Below are 16,724 nucleotides of genomic sequence, written 5' to 3'. Positions count from 1 at the left end.
CCTGCCTGCCTCTTAAAAGGGTGAGCAGGGCTGGCTCCTTCCTTCCTGCCCCTGGTCTGCCTCCCCACGCGCTGCCTCACCTTGCCCATCGCAGCCTGACGCGCCGATGGTGAAGGAGCTTCCCCTCCTCTCCGATCCTGGGCTCCTGGCAGCGCTCCCCATGCAGGACAACCTGCAGGCTCTGAAGAACATCCTGGCCTTCTGGACCGTGCCACGACGGTGCGTACCCAGCTCCGCGGGCTGCAGCACATCCCTTGGGGGTTCTACACCTCCCCTGGGCACCCAGGGCTTCTGCTGTGGCTTCCGCATCCCTCAGGAGAACTTAAGCTCCCTTTGGTGACAGCCGAAAGCAGTTCAGTGCCGCTTGTTTTGGGAGGGATGGGATGCCGCATTTTGCTGTCACCTCTCGTTCTGTTTGGTGTCATTTGCTTGTTCTTTTAGGCATGAAGCTGTACAGGTGAGCCCAGCTGTGCTGGTACAACCAGCACAGGAGATGGCATTTAGGTGCGAAGCAGTGCCAGCCTGCACCAAGCTGTGCATGCCTGCTTTGCTGCCTCCCTTGTGCCATGCTCTGTGTGGGCTCCATGTTGAGAGAATGAGTGTTGCTGGTGTTTAGATGATGACAGGTTGATCAGAAAAGCATCATCTCACCCGGGAGCGTAATCACAGGTGGGCATTGTGTCACTCAGAGAAGTCCTGCCTTGGCTTGGCTTGTGTTTGATCATCAGCTGTATAAAATGCATAATATTTGCTCCTTTCCAGCTGGTTTGTTTGTTCAGGGGCTGGCGATGAGGTTCAGGATGAGAAGCACCAGGGACTGCAGGGAGATCTGTTTTCCAGCCCCAACACCGAATTTGCAATCCTTCCAATCTGATTCTAGGAAACAACCTGCTTTGCCTTTGCAGGGACACAGAAGGTGGTGGCACTGAGGATTTTCACCCAACAGGAGCTAGGGCCTAATGATAGCAGGTACGGGGCAGCCTTGTTTTATAGCACCAGTGTAGCTTATAATTTAATCTTGTCCATATAAAATTCCAAGACACCTTCCTTTTCTGCCAGGGCACTGTGCCTGCCAGTGCCACCATACTTAGTACAAACTGCTCCCAGGTATCTGGCAGGTGGATTGAGGGCGTGGGCTTGTTTTCAGCTATTAAATGATCACTCTTTCAGAGCTCTCTTGCCACGTAGTCTTGGATTACTGTGTGATTCCTGAAGACATCACTGTTCAAGTGATAACTTTTCTTGGGGTCCAAATGTTTGGGAATTGGCTTTGTGGAAATACTTAGTACCTATTACGATCCCAAGGCATTTATCAAGAGCTGCAGCGTAGACATACTTATATTGAGACATTTTTATTTATGTGTCAAAGATTTTAAGTGTATTACCCAACCCTGGGTTACATCATTCTCTACCACTTAGAGATTCAAGTGTTGTTCTTTTGTTATTTAAGAGTTAAGTGCTAATTCCTCTACTTCCAATGTAAATAAACCACAATTTGCTTTAGTGCTGGAAGTTAAGGAGTGTAATTGATGTCAGCACAGGGCGTGTTACATCACGGAATCCCAGCGCTGGAGTTCAATGTCGAGCAGCTCCCTGAGCAGCCAGAGAAGAGGGATTTTCCCTCTGCCAGAGATGTTGGATGGGAAATGGGAGGTTTTGAAAGTGCCATTGCAAAACTTTTGGAAAAAGTGGATGGAACTGCTGGGTGTAAGCATGGGGGAAGGTTTTGAGACCAGATTTTGAAAGTCAAAAAAACATAAAGGTTAATTTAAGTGTGCCTTTACACGTATGGTAAGTGCAGTTCTCATTCTGAGATGGAGCTGGTGAGATGCCTCTCAGAGAACTAATGACAGGGTAGTGCAGATGGAGTCACTGCTGTGGGAAACAGCCCTGTATCCTCGGAGCAGGAACAAACAGTAACTACCAGCAGGGCCCGACACAGGCTTTGCCACAGGCTTGTTCCTCTGCGTTACAATCAGACAACTCACAGGATTCTGCTTCTGGGGAGAGGCTTAAATGAGCTCAGCCTATTCTGAGACGGAGCATGAAGATCTTCCCAAGGGATCTCCTAGGACAACAAATTAATTCAGTTCATCAGCATCTTGAAACTGTCTCAGCCCAAGTCCCTTGCTGGAGAGCAGGTGGGAGCAGTGTGGTTCAGGGCTTCTTCGCAGCTCAGTGAGTGGCATTCGAGGCTCCTTTTCCTGTTTTATTGGTTTGCACAGTGGCTACTTGTGAAATTATTCTTCATATGGAACTATTCTTCTTACCAAGACTTTGAGGGATCCCAGGTATATTTTAGATTCAAATATATTAAATTCAGGCAGGCCTCGGGCACTTTTGTTTCCCTTTATTAAATAATATTCTTCCCTTCAGGAAACAAATTCCAGTTGCCTTGAGCTCTCATCACAGAGGGGTCCATGTGTATCAGGGGCAGCTGAGCCCACAGCTCCCACACTCTGACAGAACCAGACCAGGAGCAGAAGCCTCACGCTCCTGATACCTTTCCAAGTGGCCTTCTTCATTTTCCCTCATGTCATTCAAAAACTTTTATCTCTATTTTTGGGCCACATTTTCTGTGCTCTGGTGACTCTGCCTCTCCCTCCTGGTTCCCCTGAGCCGTGTCAGTAATTCAGTGTAAACTGCCCCCCACTGCAGCGGGGAGGCTCAACGGACAGCACCTCTCCGTTAAAAGCCAGGCTGCTGCCGGGCACACAGGAATGCAAGAAAAACCCCCCTGGTGCCTTAACTCTTTATCAACCCATTCCAGCAGGAGTGACCACTGACTTAGAAATGCAGCAGCTGCAGCCCTGGCCATCACTGCAATAGCCTCCTGCTGACCTAGTTTGTCCCAGCCCCGAGCATCCTGCTGCACAGGGGTGGGTCCTTCCCAGTAAACTCATCAGCAAATGCTTCTTGCTGCTGAGATTTGGGACAGGTTGCGAATTACATGGTTAAATGGCGGGAACCATGAGGTTCCTTTTTTAGGAATTTTCCTATTTGACAGCCAGCTGTCAGCCTGCCCTTATCTCTGTAGTTGCAATAGTGTGCCTTGCACATGCACTTAGGAAGCCCCTGAAGAAGCTGTCAGCAGGCTAGAGAACTCCCTCCAATAAATTTATTTTGGGTTTATTATCCTTCTGTGCCCCCCCATTTTGGTTTGTGCAGAGCAACAGTGACATCCATTGGCTTATTAAGCTAATCCAGAGTATTGTACAGACACCATGTGTTTACTCAGGGTGGAGGGCTGGACCACAGTGTGTGTGAGAGGTTATGAAATGCTGAGTTCTCTGAATAATTTTCAGTGCTGCAGAACCAACCCAGCTGGAAGATGTTAGAGCAAATTTGCTTCAGCTTATTCAATCCTGATAATATCTCAAATTTCAATCCCTACAGTAAAAGTCTGGTTTATTTTAAAAACTGAATCTTTTCTTGAAAACAAGAGGGTTTAGAAGGACCACAGAAGAGAGAACTGGGAGAGATTGCAGTGGAGGAACTGACAGACAGAAGGTTGTAAAAAAAAACCTGAATGAAAGACTCAAAGTCTGAAATAGAGGATTCAGTGACAAAAGAACCCAAAACAAAACAAATTATTCATGTGAGAGGGAGATCTGGAGGATTCATTCCAAAACCCCTGAAAACAGTTCAATTTATTTTTAACCTTGTGAGTGAATCAGTAGACATTTCCTGCAGTATTTCATTGAACAGAACTAGTGTCTGCAGTAAATTTTTGACCAGTGTAGTTCCCATGCCATTCCAAGGTCCAACACCATGTCTGTGACAGGGAGACCCCGTGAGAAGGAGAACTGAATTCATGAGCCCAGGGGCCCATTTTTGTTGCCCCACAGCACAGGGCAGCTACTGGGGCTTGTGTCTGCAGCGAGGTGCAGCCTCTGCCTTGTGACTGGGGCAACTGGAGCTTGCAAAGGCACCACAGGGAGACCCTAGCAGCATCACCAGAGACAGAGGAAAAAGGCAGTTATGGTGATCGATGCTGTGGCTCTTAGTAAGAAGGGACATTGTAAGTGCTGTGCAGAGCATTCGTGACTGAGGGGAGCTACAGGTGCTCAGCGTGAGGGTTTCCAACCCATTCAGCAGCTTGGGATCAGGCATTGCGTCCACAGCACCTAGGAGGGATTTTCCATTTCTTCAGATGATCACTTCCAGTGGGAGAGCCCAGGAAGCATTCCCAGGTGATGCTCTCAGTGTACTGCAGAATTTCAGTCTGCCCTTTGTAGGTGTGTGCACAGTGAGCAGTGGGGAAGCTCATGAAGAAGTTTTGCTTCCTATCCCTCCAGACTCCAACAGGCTGGGCATGCTTTCATCCAGCTTATGTGATTTTAGCCCTGAGAGTCTCCCTCCTTTGCCTGCATGTCTCTTGGATTGCCTTTGGATGGCCTCACAGCTTGCAAATCTTTCTGCTGGATATTTCATTGACACTGACACATTACTCAGCTCAGTCCAGCCAGTCTGTTCCCTTTGGGGACCCTCTCTTCTCCTTTCCTGAAAGGAGAAGAAATTTGTTGATGCTTTCCTTGGTTTTTCACCTCTTTCTGAAGTGCTTCCCTGCCTTTCCATGGCTGCAGCTAATGCCAGGGCATTGTTGCTCTGCTTTCAACGACTGAAAGAAGAGCACATAATTTCTTTTTTTCACCTCTCTTAGTCATTCTCTGGCTGATTTCTCTCTCTCTCTCTCTTTCTCTCACACAGCTTCTTTGCAGGTTGGCCCCACGCAGCATTTAGGTTTACAAAGGCTGATCTTCCCCAGCGTTTCCAAAGGCTGGAATTTCCCTGAGTGTTGACTTTTTTTGGTGCCCGTGCCCGTGCCCGTTGAGTTCCTTTTCTCATTCCTGTGGTTTGTTTTCCTGGGGAGTGGCTGGCTGTTGGCTCGAGTTCCTTTGACTACACCATGTATACATTTTCCATGATCAGAGAGCAGGACCGGGCGGATAAAATCCTGCTGTTTGCGGATAACAGCGGATAACATTGTTGTGCTAACAGACATTTGCACGAGAGATATGAAAACAGCCCCATTCATACCCTTCTGTGACAGTGCTGATTCTTACAACTGCTTTGAAATCTGAGGTGAGCTGTTGCTCCATTAAGGCACTGGCACTGCCACGGCTTTCCCCAGGCTGCAGGTGCTCGGGACTTGTCTGTCCCAGCTCAGCCTGCCAGCAGCAGGGGGATAAGGACAGCATTGCTGCAAAGCTCCCATCATCCTGGGGGAAACTGCAGACTGCTCACTGGTGTCTTGTCTACAGATTTCCGAAGACAGAAGGGAAATATTTGTGCTCCAGAGCAGGTTTAGCCCTGTTCTTACCCATAACATGGCATAATTTAGCAAAACACCACAAAGCTTGGTAAGGAATAAGCCAAAAAGGTGGGCTTCTTCCAGAGAAAATCCTATCATTTCACTGAAAACCAGAACCCCCCAAAGGGCGCTTGCAGGTCCAGCACTGCACACGGCACAGACTGCACCGACCAGTTTTGCCCCTGCGAGGCCGGTGTTCAGACAGTCCTTCCGGCGAAGACAAACAGGGTTATCACCTCGAGGGTGCTTGGAGCTGCCATGAAAGGGAGGCTTTCTTCCCCATTTCCGAGAGGAACCAGGGTTGATGCTCTCCTATCACTTGGGGACCTTGTTCTGCCTGTTTGTCCCCAATTAATGGCATCCGGTGCTGATTACTGGTGGCACACAGTGGCTGTCAGTACTGCCCACTCAGGTTCTTTATCTTCCTTGTGCTGCTACACCAGATTGTCAAAATGCGGTAGATTTGAGGCAGCAAGGAAGCTTTGGTTTAGAAATTCAGTCCTGGGGTTGTGCTGGGAGCTGCTTTAGGACTTGCAGAGGTGTCTGAGGTGGCACCGTGTGGCACGTTCCTCTGCCCTGCCTGGGTCGTGGTGGGGCCGAGTCCCTGCTGTGGGCCTTCTTGGCTCTGCTGTGCCAAAGGGGAACAGCTCCCAGTGCTTCCTTGCTCTCACACGCTGGAGCTGTTTGCCCATTTTGAGCAAATAATGCTTTATTACTGTTTCTCTGAAAGGAGGAAGGCAAAATAAATAAAAAATTAGAAGAGAGTGAGAACATCTTGTGAACCTGCTGTTCTCAGATCTCCCCGATAAGGACAGTTCCAAGTGCGTGAGAAGTTTCCTACTCCAAGATTTATTTACTTCTGAAAGAAAAGCCACCTTCATCTCATTATTTTATTTTCAATACAGGTTTTAATTTGGTGAGAAAATATCTTCCCCATAAAGAACCTATTCTGCCTCATTAACTCCTAAAAAAGGCACCCCCCCCAAGCTCAAAATGTTAAAAGAAGCATAAATTAAGGCTAAGTTTGTTGTTTGCCGCTTTAATCAACAAACAATCTTAAAAAGGACTCACAAAAGGTTCTGTAAACTAAATTTATTAGTGAGCACGAAAACAGGCCCTCAGCTGCGGCCTCCTCCCCTTCCCAGCCCCCTGGATTTGGAGGGGGGTGGTTTTTGGAGTGACTGGTTTTGTTTACAGTGTCTTATTCTATTGGGCAGGTTGTTGTGGTCCCATGGATCTCTGTCAGACTTTTGTGATGCAGCTGAACTGAAGTGACTTGGGAGAGTCTGTTAATTATGTCTTCAAAGCCTTCTCCTTTTTCTCTTTGCTGTACAAATGTCCTTTTTTCCTCTTCTTTTCCCTAAATCTTCTTGTCAGTAACTCAGAAGGAGAGGGGTTTTTTCACAGCAAGAGAAAACTGCCATTCCATCTGCTTTCCTTTCACCCCTCTGGGATGCTGGAGGAAAAGTACATGCACATCTCTTTTCTGCCCTTTTCCTTTGAAATGTTTAGGAAGCCTTCCACTATATTCTCTTTGTGCTATCATCATCCTCATTTACTTCTATCTTAGGGATATCTCCACTCACAGAGTGGTGCTCCCACTGACTGCGGTACCAAGAACCAAGGAAAAACTTAGGGACATGCTCTAGGAGGTATCAGTTCAGAGGACAGGGTAGTTGGATAAACATTAGGAATTACCTTTCCTGAGTTTGCACATGTAAATATGTAATTTCTTTCTAAATTCCCCTCTGCACAACAGTGAAATTCCTTACAAACCTCTTGTGTTCAGACTCAGTTCAATCTTAAACTGATTTTTCATTGGTTTTATTTGGGAGAAGTCTCCATTAGAAAATTTAATAGTGGATTTTGTTCATTGCTGCAAGATTTGTACTTCTTCAATCCTTATTTTTTTTCACTGCTGTCTTAAGATCAGTCTGAGATATGCAGTGTAAGAAAGACAGAGCCAAGAAAAATCCCTTTTGTTCACTGGAAAAAATGGCCTTGACCCATTAGAGAGCTGTTTCTGATATTGATCTGAACAGCTCCTCACCTTCTAGGAGCTCATTTAAATTGGAGATGAGCCAATGGGGAGTCACTCTAAACTTCCCCCAGCTTTACAGGCTTGGGTTCAAACAGTCCTGGCTCTGAACAACTCGTGGGTCAGGTCTGCAAAACCAAAAGGCTCCTGGGCACGGTTTGGAAAAGCGAAGCCTCCCCGGGAGTTGTGATCGATGGCCCTGGCTCCAGCCCCTGCCTGCTCTCGCTCTTCATGGGCTGTGGGTAGGTCAGCCCTGCAGACGCTCCCCAAAGGAAATCATCCTCCTTCAGCGCAGCCCATGCCTAATTTCACAAACCAATTTCCTCTGTCCGTCCCACGCCTTCCCTCCCTGCACCAGCAGACGTGGCGCGGGTCTCGCGTTTCACACCAGCTGCCTGAGCAAGTGTCCTGCAGCCTGGCATCTGCAGTGGCCAGCAAGCCGGGGGCAGGAGTTAGAGCCACAGGACAGGCTCCTTTAGGAGCATTTAACTTCATCCTCTCGTTCTTCAAATAAGGGCTTTTCCCATCTCTGTGAACCAGAGCCATATCCCGGCTCTGTACCCAGTGGCACTGTTGAGGGTCCAGGTGTACCAGGTGAATTCAGCCTCCCAAAAATGCACTCAGCACTCCCCTGCTCTGTGACACCTGAGCTTTCTCATTCTGCCTTTTAGCCTACACGTGTCTTCAATTTGCTGTTGGTCCTCTGATGAGTCTCTCATATTTTTGATGTTCATTTGGGGATTTGAAGGTGGGTTTTTTTGTGGTGACTAGAAAAAAGCAAAGGAGAAAAGACTCCTGGATGAATGGCTGAGTCCTTTGGTTTCCCCCAGCAGAGTTATTCCTGTCATCTCTGCTGGAGTACGTGGGAAAGGGGAGGGGGATGTGGATGGTACATAGTCCTAGGGCATTTTCATCTATTCCCAAAAACAAATGCAGCCAGTGCCCATCACAGTGGTGTGTATAAAGGGTTTTTTAGGCTGTTAAAAACAGCCCTGTGAGTCTCCTTCCTGATTCTTAACCCTTGCAGGATATAACATTTGATAGTGGCCACAAGAGTCACCTGGTGGAGAAACCCTGCTTTGTTACAGACATTCTTTCATTTGTTCATGTGGAAAGGCTTTTCTTTGCAGAGGAAGCCCTGAAGGCCGTGAAGACAGGTCCATGCAGCACCTCAGTTCCCTGGCATGGATGTTTTGCCCATGCCTGCTCAGTCTGGGGTAAGCTGTGGTCACTGCTCCAGGGCAGCCTGGCTGGAAGTGGCATGGAAAGTTTCGTTTTGTCAGCACTCTGTGCTTGTTGTGATCCCTCCCAGTGAACTCCCACTTGGATTAGCTGCCTGTCATCTGCCTCAAGGCGAGTGCCTGTGCTACCATAAGTACTTGATGCTTCAGTAAATACTCCAAGGTTATGGGGAGCCTCAGGTTTATGCTGCGGGTAGTAATGCTTTTGTTGTTGTTTTTATCGCAGAAGGACAAACAGTCACAGGCTTTTATGATCACATCCCAAAAAGGGACTTTGTTTCATTGCCTGGTAACGTCTATGAACCTGTTTGCTACCCGGTATCTCACAGAGTTACTGGCCAAATAGCAAAGTACACTTAAAATGTTTAAAATCTCAGTAGAACCATCTGGAGTCATTTCATGAAGCAAATTAGCGTTGGTACCTCTGGCTCCTGAATAGGTGACATGCCCTGCACACGCCGGTGTGGGAAGATAACAGAGTTCCACGTAGCTTTCCAGTAAGAGAGAGGAGAGATCCTGCCATCAGAAGAGGTGGTAGCCAAAGCCATGCCTTTAATGACTGCCATCTGCAAGGGGACGGGCGGGCAGGCGCCACCTGAGTCATCCCTCCTCCCCGTTATTACCAGGCTGTGTAATCCTGCTTCCCAAACCTGCCCTTTTGTGTCATAAGACAGTGATTTGGAGCTGTTGGAATCATTAACCCATCCTGATGACGCATCCCCTTAGGCACATGCTCGGGAGGAGGACAGTGCTGTCCCCGATGGAAAGTTGGCTGTGAGGGTTCGAAGTCCTCCCAGACCAGGTGTGTGAGAGCACCCCAGATTTTATACTGACAAAGTATTTTCCCTGGGAAGCACCAGTGAAAAAAATACGGGGAATGGTACTTAATCTGCTGAGAGAGGTGCTGCTTCATGTGGGTTTCATAGTAAGGACTTGGAGCTAATGCTCTCTGCCTTTATAACCTCATCTCAAGTGTTTCTTCTGCACCTCCCATGCTGGTTTATTGCTATCATTTCTGCAGGCTGGTGGTTATGAGTTTACAGATAGGGAGAGAGACATCAGCATGAAAAGTAGCAGTGGCTGAGCATAATTTCACCTGATACAGATGCACCCGTCATATATTTTAGTTCAAATGAGACTGACAGGAACCACAGCTAGGCCAGAATAAGTTACTTATAAACAGAAATAAAATTATCTGTGTAACCTGCTGTGATAGCTCAACGGTAAGTGAATTAACAGCCTCGGGGCAGCCAGTGCCTCTTGTGAAGAGCGTGTTGGGAGTGGGATCCTTTCCTGCTCAAGTTAAGGGCACATCGCTTTTCCCCCCTCTATAAAATATTAATCTCTTTGTATCCAAGATAGGGATACTTTTGGGTGGCCTTTAGACATTCCTGGATAAAAGATGGGCCAGACACTCTTATTGTGAAGAACAGCTTTTCCAGCGATTCCTTCAGTCACCTCTTTGGGATCAAAGGTACCTTCTTTCCTTCTGGGAATAAGCATCACATTCCCCCACGGACTTCCCATCTTCTCTCTGCAAAGCTCTCTGTTGCTCTCAGCAGCCTGCAGAGAAGTTTCAGTTCAAGGATGTTAAAGGAGCAGGTGCTGTATTTGCATCCATGTGCAAATCCAAAAAACAAGGGAGAACATGAGCCACCTCTAGAGAGGAAACAGCTAGCAGATAAAAACCCAGGAATCCTAAAGGAGTATGCAAGGCAGAAAGGTGTCTGGCATCAAAAGGGCAGGAAGGTGGATGGCGAGTGGCAGGGGGAGAAAGCAGAAACCAGTTTCATTTCACCTGCAAAATCTGGCATCTCTGGGAAGAGGACAGTGAAATCTTGCAGTCTTCAGCCAGGAAGACTTCCACTCCAAGTCTGGCCACTTTAATTCCTAGACACAAACCTAGCTCAGCTAAGTGATGGCACTGTGCGCATTTCATGCCAGCCAAGAGCAGGGCATTGGGAGTACAAACTGCTGCCTTAAACCTGAACTCCATCCCCTGGTGTGTAACACAAATCATTCTGCGGCTTGCAAGGTTTTATTTAGTTATTCACAGCAATTTGAGAAATGGGAAGGGTTTATTTATCTTGTCCCTGCCTGTCATGAGATCTTTCGTGAGATACAACAGTTCCGTTTCATATAGCTTTTAAACTAATGTAATGTAGCTCATTCGCTGATTAAACGCCGTGTATGAAACAAACGTAGCAGGTGACGGCAGATGCTGTTAAAGCCACCCCTGCAGTGCTGTGGCCGGTGACACTCGCTCTCAGGTATCCCAGCTGGACCACCGAGCCGTGGATGATGGGGGCAGCGCAGCCTCTGGTTTATGGGATGGTACGGCTGGACTTCTTTCGGGGAGAGACCGGCAGCGCTTCTGCGGGAGCGCAGTTCTGTGAGGTCTGCGCCGGCACAGGGGATGGCGAGCTCGGTCCCGGCTGCGGGGCCGGCGGCCGGGCTGTGGCTGTGGCAGGACGGGGCAGCCTGCGGGGACCCTCCCGCGGCGTGCTCTGTCGCGGGGCCTGCCGCGGGCCGGGGCGGTGCTGGGGGCGGGCTGCCCGCCGCGGCACCTGCCGGGGCTCCGGCGCCCTCGCCCGGCGCGGCTGCGAGCGCGGAGCCGCCGGCGCCGCGGGGCACGGTGAGTGCGGCCCTGCGGGGTCTCGGGGGCACCGGGCTGCGGGGGGTGCGCGGGGAGCGGGGTGCGCGGGACCCGCCGTGCGGGGGCTGCCCGCCGTGCGGGGCGGCCGCCCTCCATCTCCCGAGGCCGAGCTAACAAAAGGCGGCGGCCCCGCAGCCCCGCCGGCATCGGCGGAGCTTCCCGGGCAAGGGCGCCCGCCCCCTCCCCTTCCAGCTGCTGTTTTCTTGCTTGGTGTTTTCGGAGCTTCTGGATGCCGGGAAGAAGCAGTCGGGGAGGGAAGGGGTGTAGGGTCAGACGCCGCGTGTGAAACTCTTTACGCGGGAGGGACTCTCCAGGTGGGATTTAAATCCCGTCGTTGTGCTGTGATTGCACGGACACCTCTTGGACCGCATCGTCCTGCTGCCCGGGCTGCAGCTGGGCGAGAGCTGCCGGGTTTGAGGGTCCCTTCGCAGTACTTTCTCTAGAAGCATCAGAACAGTGGGAAGTGTCATGGGTGCTCTCACTGTGATGCATGCTTTAGTAAGTGTAGTGTTCCTGGGGGGAGTTCTGCTGGCAAGCACTTTGCAACTGGATACTGAGACAGAAGCTGAGAAATTTTGTCACCTGGTTGGAATGACCGCCAGACTCCTTAAAATGGCTAAGAAAAGAACTGTGTTCAAATAGAACGTTGTCAGCCAGCATCTGCCTTTTTAAATTTGGGAGGAATGTGACTCACAGAGCTCATTTGCCTTCACTCCATCTTTCTCTTCTTCTTCTGCCCAGGAGGTGCAGATGTCTATTTTCCTCATTCCCCACTATAATGCCTTTTAAAGACTGACCTCCGCATGTTCTTCTGCCTATCCCCAGCCTTAAATTAGGGTGACATTATGTGACACCAGCAGCACCCGTTGAAGCACGTGCATTTTTCATCCCAAACCTCAGCCCTGTTTTGCCTTCTTCAGCCCAGGCAGCAGTGGGGTGAAGCTCAGATCCCAGTGTGTTTCCTCAGCCATGGAGGTCTGACTCAGGTCCTGCAAGATGCTTGTTAAGATTTTCCTTGACTCCAGCAGGAATAACATTAGGGAAAAATCAGTGCCCTAAAAGTCCTTTGACTAAGAGAGGTGAAGTCCAGGCCAGCCTACAACTGGGAGAGGGAGGGGTGCTCTGCAGGTCCATAATATGGGGATTTAGAGGATTGAGAGCTTGGTTGGCTTGTATTGAATGGTGCTTGGCACCTGCGGTTCTTAAATCGAAGAGGGAAGTTCAGTTCGACTGAAATAAGGATTATTGTAATTTTTTATGGGAAAGTTCAGGCTGTCATTTAATAATCCCAGAAGCTTTTCTTCCAGAGGTCAGCAGGCCAGAAGTTTAATATAAAACATTGCTCAGAAGGCAACAACTGCATACAGGGTCAGCTTCAGCCTCCTCATCATTGCTCCTTGGAGAGGGCTGCTGCCATGGCACGCGGGAGTCCTGCCTCTGGCAGGTGGGCAAGCTGTGGTTCTGCAGCAGCCAGGAGCCTCCACAAATGTCCCTGTGTTAAGTAGACCTGAACAGACCCCGGGGGTTTTTATGAGAAGAAGAGCAGGGTGATGTAGAGCCCTTCTCACTCTGCCGAGTGGCCTTGCTCTTGGCAGCAGTGAGAGAAGCAGGATGTGTCAGTGAGCAGATGGACTCAAGAAGGGTGCTGAGGGAACAGCAGTGATGGGAAAACGTCCCTCCTGCATTTGTTTAGTTAGGGTGGACCCTACTTTAATGGTCAGCCCTCTGGATGGCAATTGACCTTCCCTCGGTGTTTGCAGAGCAGCTGGCACTGTGGGGCCTGGTCCATCCCTGGGCTTCCTCTCCTCAGCAGCGGTGTAAGTAAATAAATAAGCAGGATATGACATCAAACAGGGTATTTTATAATGCCCTGTGAGATTCCCACTTGGCTAACATTTGTTCAGACAGATGGTTCTTACAGCTGGCATGAGGTGTTTGGTAACCACGGCTCGGTGTCTGGCCCTTGGACACCCAGGTGAAGCAGTGCCTCTGCTTCTGGAGCACCATTGTGGGTGCAGGAGAAGGAGTGAAGGCTGATGATTTAGGGGGCTGTTCTCAAGTTTAAATGGAATGAAAAGCTTGGCTAACTGTGATGTGCTGCATGCTTGCCTGTGTGCAGATGAGAGCCACTTCTCTAATCCTTTACATTCTAGTTGCACCGGGGCCTGAATTAGTGGCAGTGTCCATTGGGTTTAAAGAACCATGAGGAATTCCAGTCATCGGTTGTTCGTGATGGAGAGGGACTGGGTGGGCTTTTGATGTAGCAGTAACTGCTGTATTGGCTCAGTTCTAGTGGTTGGGATCAGAAGGGTAAATTTGTGCCTTTGAAAGAGGAATCTGATAGAAATGAAACCAGCCCACTTCACCCTGATTAGATTTCATCGTGCTGTGCCTTCAAAATGCCTTCAGCATCCTGGCAACAAGGGCAGAGATTTGAGAAACATCCAAAAGTTAAAAGGACACGGTTCCTATGGATTATCAGTGCGTCTGTTATTTAAAAAAAAAATATCCCTCATCTTTACTATTCTTTCAGCAACTTAAAATGGTGTTGAAGAAAAGTATTCAGGGAGACAATAAAAATAGCCAGGCCAAGTGCTCTCCAGCAGGGACCTGATCCTGTCTCGTGTGCCACGGAGGGCACAGATTCCTTTGCAGTTACAAACGGCCCCGGGCTGGAGACAGACTCCATTTCAGCCTAAATTAAGCAAAGTACGTGATGATAGCTGGTGACCAGGACAGTCACAGTGGGGACGGGCCCCGTGCGAGTTGGCTGCATCCTCTTTGTGCTATGGCAGCCTAAATTTCCCGGGATACATGGGAGCAAATACGTGCTGTAGTAAGGCATGGCTCTAAAAACTCTGATGGAAGGATCAAGCCTGGAGTACATTTGTCTTAATACTGTGTTTTCCCACCTAGGCAGAGAGAAGGAAAGGGCATATACCACCCCCCAGGGGCAGGAATGATCTGCAGGGAGAAGGAGAAGCTGGAATATTTGAAGTGGCTCTTGCAGCCAGGGAGTTTGCGTTGTGAAATCATCGTTGGATTTGTTTGTGTTCCTGTGCAGACATCGTTTGCCTGGGAGCCCCTTTCCCCGTGCTAGTTTGAGTGCTTAATTCCCTGCAGCCCAGACTTCAGGATGGATCTGTTCTGTGTGGGGAAGAGAGTGGTTGAGCCAGCAAAGCCTCTCTGCACCAGAGAGAGGTGTGTGTTGAGAGGTGGATTGAGAGGAAAAGATTTTATGGGGCCCAGTGGCTTTGCTGTGAAGGATGCCAAACCTCCAGGCTGGAAACTGGGGGCTATCACTGTCCAGGCAAAAAGGGAGCTTAGCTTCTAAGTGGCTAATGAGTTTACTACCTTGTTTCTGTCAAGGGGTTTGCAGGGGTGATGCTGATTAATGTCATGTCCTTTCCCCAAGTCTATCTATCCCCTTCCTCTTCCATCTCACCACACTCAGTCTGACAGCATTTATTAGGCCACTTGTCCCTGATTTGTGTGGAATAAATATTGACACTGATGGCTGCTTAATAGGATTTGGGTTTGTTGTTCTCTCTGTGAAAGAGTTTGGCACTTGTGACTCAATTTGTGTTTGGGACTGGCTCCACCAAGGCTTCGTTTTGGGAGGGGTGTTTGTAATGATGATGGTAACAGCTTGTCCTGTGTGCAGGGAGAGGCTGAGATTGGGGATCTGTATTACTCCCCTTTTTCCTACTGACATGCAGAGATTTCCAAATCACTGCATGTCCATATCAAAGGTTCAGCTGCTTTTGAGAGGGTGCTGCTGCTCCCTCTGGGCAAGAGGAATTTCTGGTGTCTCTTGTTATTCTGTAACTGCTGTGGAAGACCTCAGGTCAGACTGCCACTCGGCACTGCAGTGGGTGCTCATCTCCTTCCTGCTTTCTTCACGTGCTTGCTCCAAGGAAAAGCAGTTCATACTGTTTCAGTGTTTTGGGTGGATTTTTGAGATGTGTCCGAAGTGAGGAAAATCCCTCTAAGCACTGATAGGTATTTAGGCTAAATGAGGTTTTCTGAGATTCCCAGGAGCTGTGAAAGGTTTTTTATCCACAGAGTAGCACCTTCGTGTTCCTGGAAACCCAGGAGGATCTGAGACTTTTTGCCTGGCAGTCAAAGCCATATGCTAATCTCTAGTAGAATTTCTCTTAACTGTTCCTGGAAGTGCTTCACCTCATTGGTACTCGAGGGCAGCATCACTGGGGAAGCCCCAGACCTCATCCAGGTGAGCTTCCCACAGCCTCTGCAGGTGCTAATCCAGCTCTGCAGCTCTTGCACAGAACATCCCAGGTCCTGGCTTTAGATCTTGCTTTGAGCCCGAGGAATGATTTGAGTCTGGACTCAGGATCGTTGGACCAGAACACAACAGGCAAGGTGATGGGAAAGAGTTTTCCTGCTGGCATGGCACGTGGAAGAGCTCCCACACGCAGGACTGTGTACAGGAAAGATGCTTGTGGTATCCTCTCAGCAGGGGGAAGGCAGAGGACTGTTTACACTCCGAGGCCGGGAGGGAAGGGAGTTGGGAATGCTGGTTCCTCCTCAGAGGTGGTTTGTGTGTGCACAGTGGGGATGCACTGAGCTGTAGGAACAGGAGAGGGGAGCCAAGGGTTCCTCTCTCATCTCCTGTGTGTTGTCATGGCTGCAGTCCTCATCCTTGCCCAGGCTCATCTCTGCCAGACTGGCAGACGCTAAAAATATTTTGAGTGACAAGCAGATATTTATTTATTAGCTCAGCAGCCAGCATTTCTGTACCTTGCCTTGGGTACTCTCATCAAGCTGGCCAAGTCCTCATCTCCCTACTCAATCTGTCCTCATTTCTCATTTGAGCAATTCTCCTGCTGAAATCTCCAGGAAGTAAATGGAATGCTGTGTTGAGTAAGGTATTCAGGAATCTGTCCAGGAAGAGGGCAGTGAGTGGGATGGAGAAGCAGCTCATATTCTGGGATTAGGCATTGCTACACCTGTAAAGGTGATTTAGGTCTGTACACTCCACCCCTCAAATTACTGCAATTAAAATCTGGGATACCAGGAAGCAGTGCAAAATGGTCAGGAGAGACAACTCAACTGCAGACTAGAGTTCTTAGTGCTGAGTGTCCACCACGCCTGTGACAAATGTGAGCATGAGGCTTTCTTCTGCTCCCTCTGAAGAGATGCTCTGACTGTCACTCCTTTAGTAAAGAACCCTGAGACCAGTTTCTCAAAAAGCAGCTGAGCCAATATTCCAGCACTTTGGTAACATCCCTGTTTCCATAGGAGAGCTGCTAGGGTAAAATTTCAGGGTGTGTTCCATAAAGTGCACCACATATTGCAGGTGAGGAAAAGAGATCCAGCTGTGCTGGCGGAAGAGATTAATGCCCTCGCTTGCTCATCGGTGCCAGAAACCTCATCCATCTGCTCCTGGAACAGTTCCTGTAAGCACTCCCTTAATCTTTAGCTTTAAACCATTTAAATTGTTGGTCTGAACTG

General features: G+C 49.1%; 1 protein-coding gene across 3 annotated transcripts in view; it reads left to right on the top strand.

The window, feature by feature from the left end:
• The window catches only part of SHROOM3 (shroom family member 3), a 102,181-nt gene that overhangs the window by 52,883 nt on the left and 32,574 nt on the right, over positions 1-16,724 (top strand). Inside the window, exon 1 of one of the 3 annotated variants that reach the window (XM_027889157.1) lies at positions 11,205-11,228. The exons of the other annotated variants lie outside the window; for them this stretch is intronic. The gene's annotated coding sequence lies outside the window, so the exon portion shown is untranslated. Of the gene's footprint in view, positions 1-11,204; positions 11,229-16,724 lie in introns of those variants that run through there. 3 annotated transcript variants of the gene reach the window in all.

Source organism: Empidonax traillii, unplaced genomic scaffold (assembly GCF_003031625.1).
Source record: "Empidonax traillii isolate 1590-97213 ecotype Southwest subspecies unplaced genomic scaffold, ASM303162v1 scaffold255:size705445, whole genome shotgun sequence".
Classification (NCBI taxonomy): domain Eukaryota; kingdom Metazoa; phylum Chordata; class Aves; order Passeriformes; family Tyrannidae; genus Empidonax; species Empidonax traillii.
Note: the sequence above shows the minus strand (reverse complement) of the source record. Positions and strands in the feature narration are given on the sequence as shown.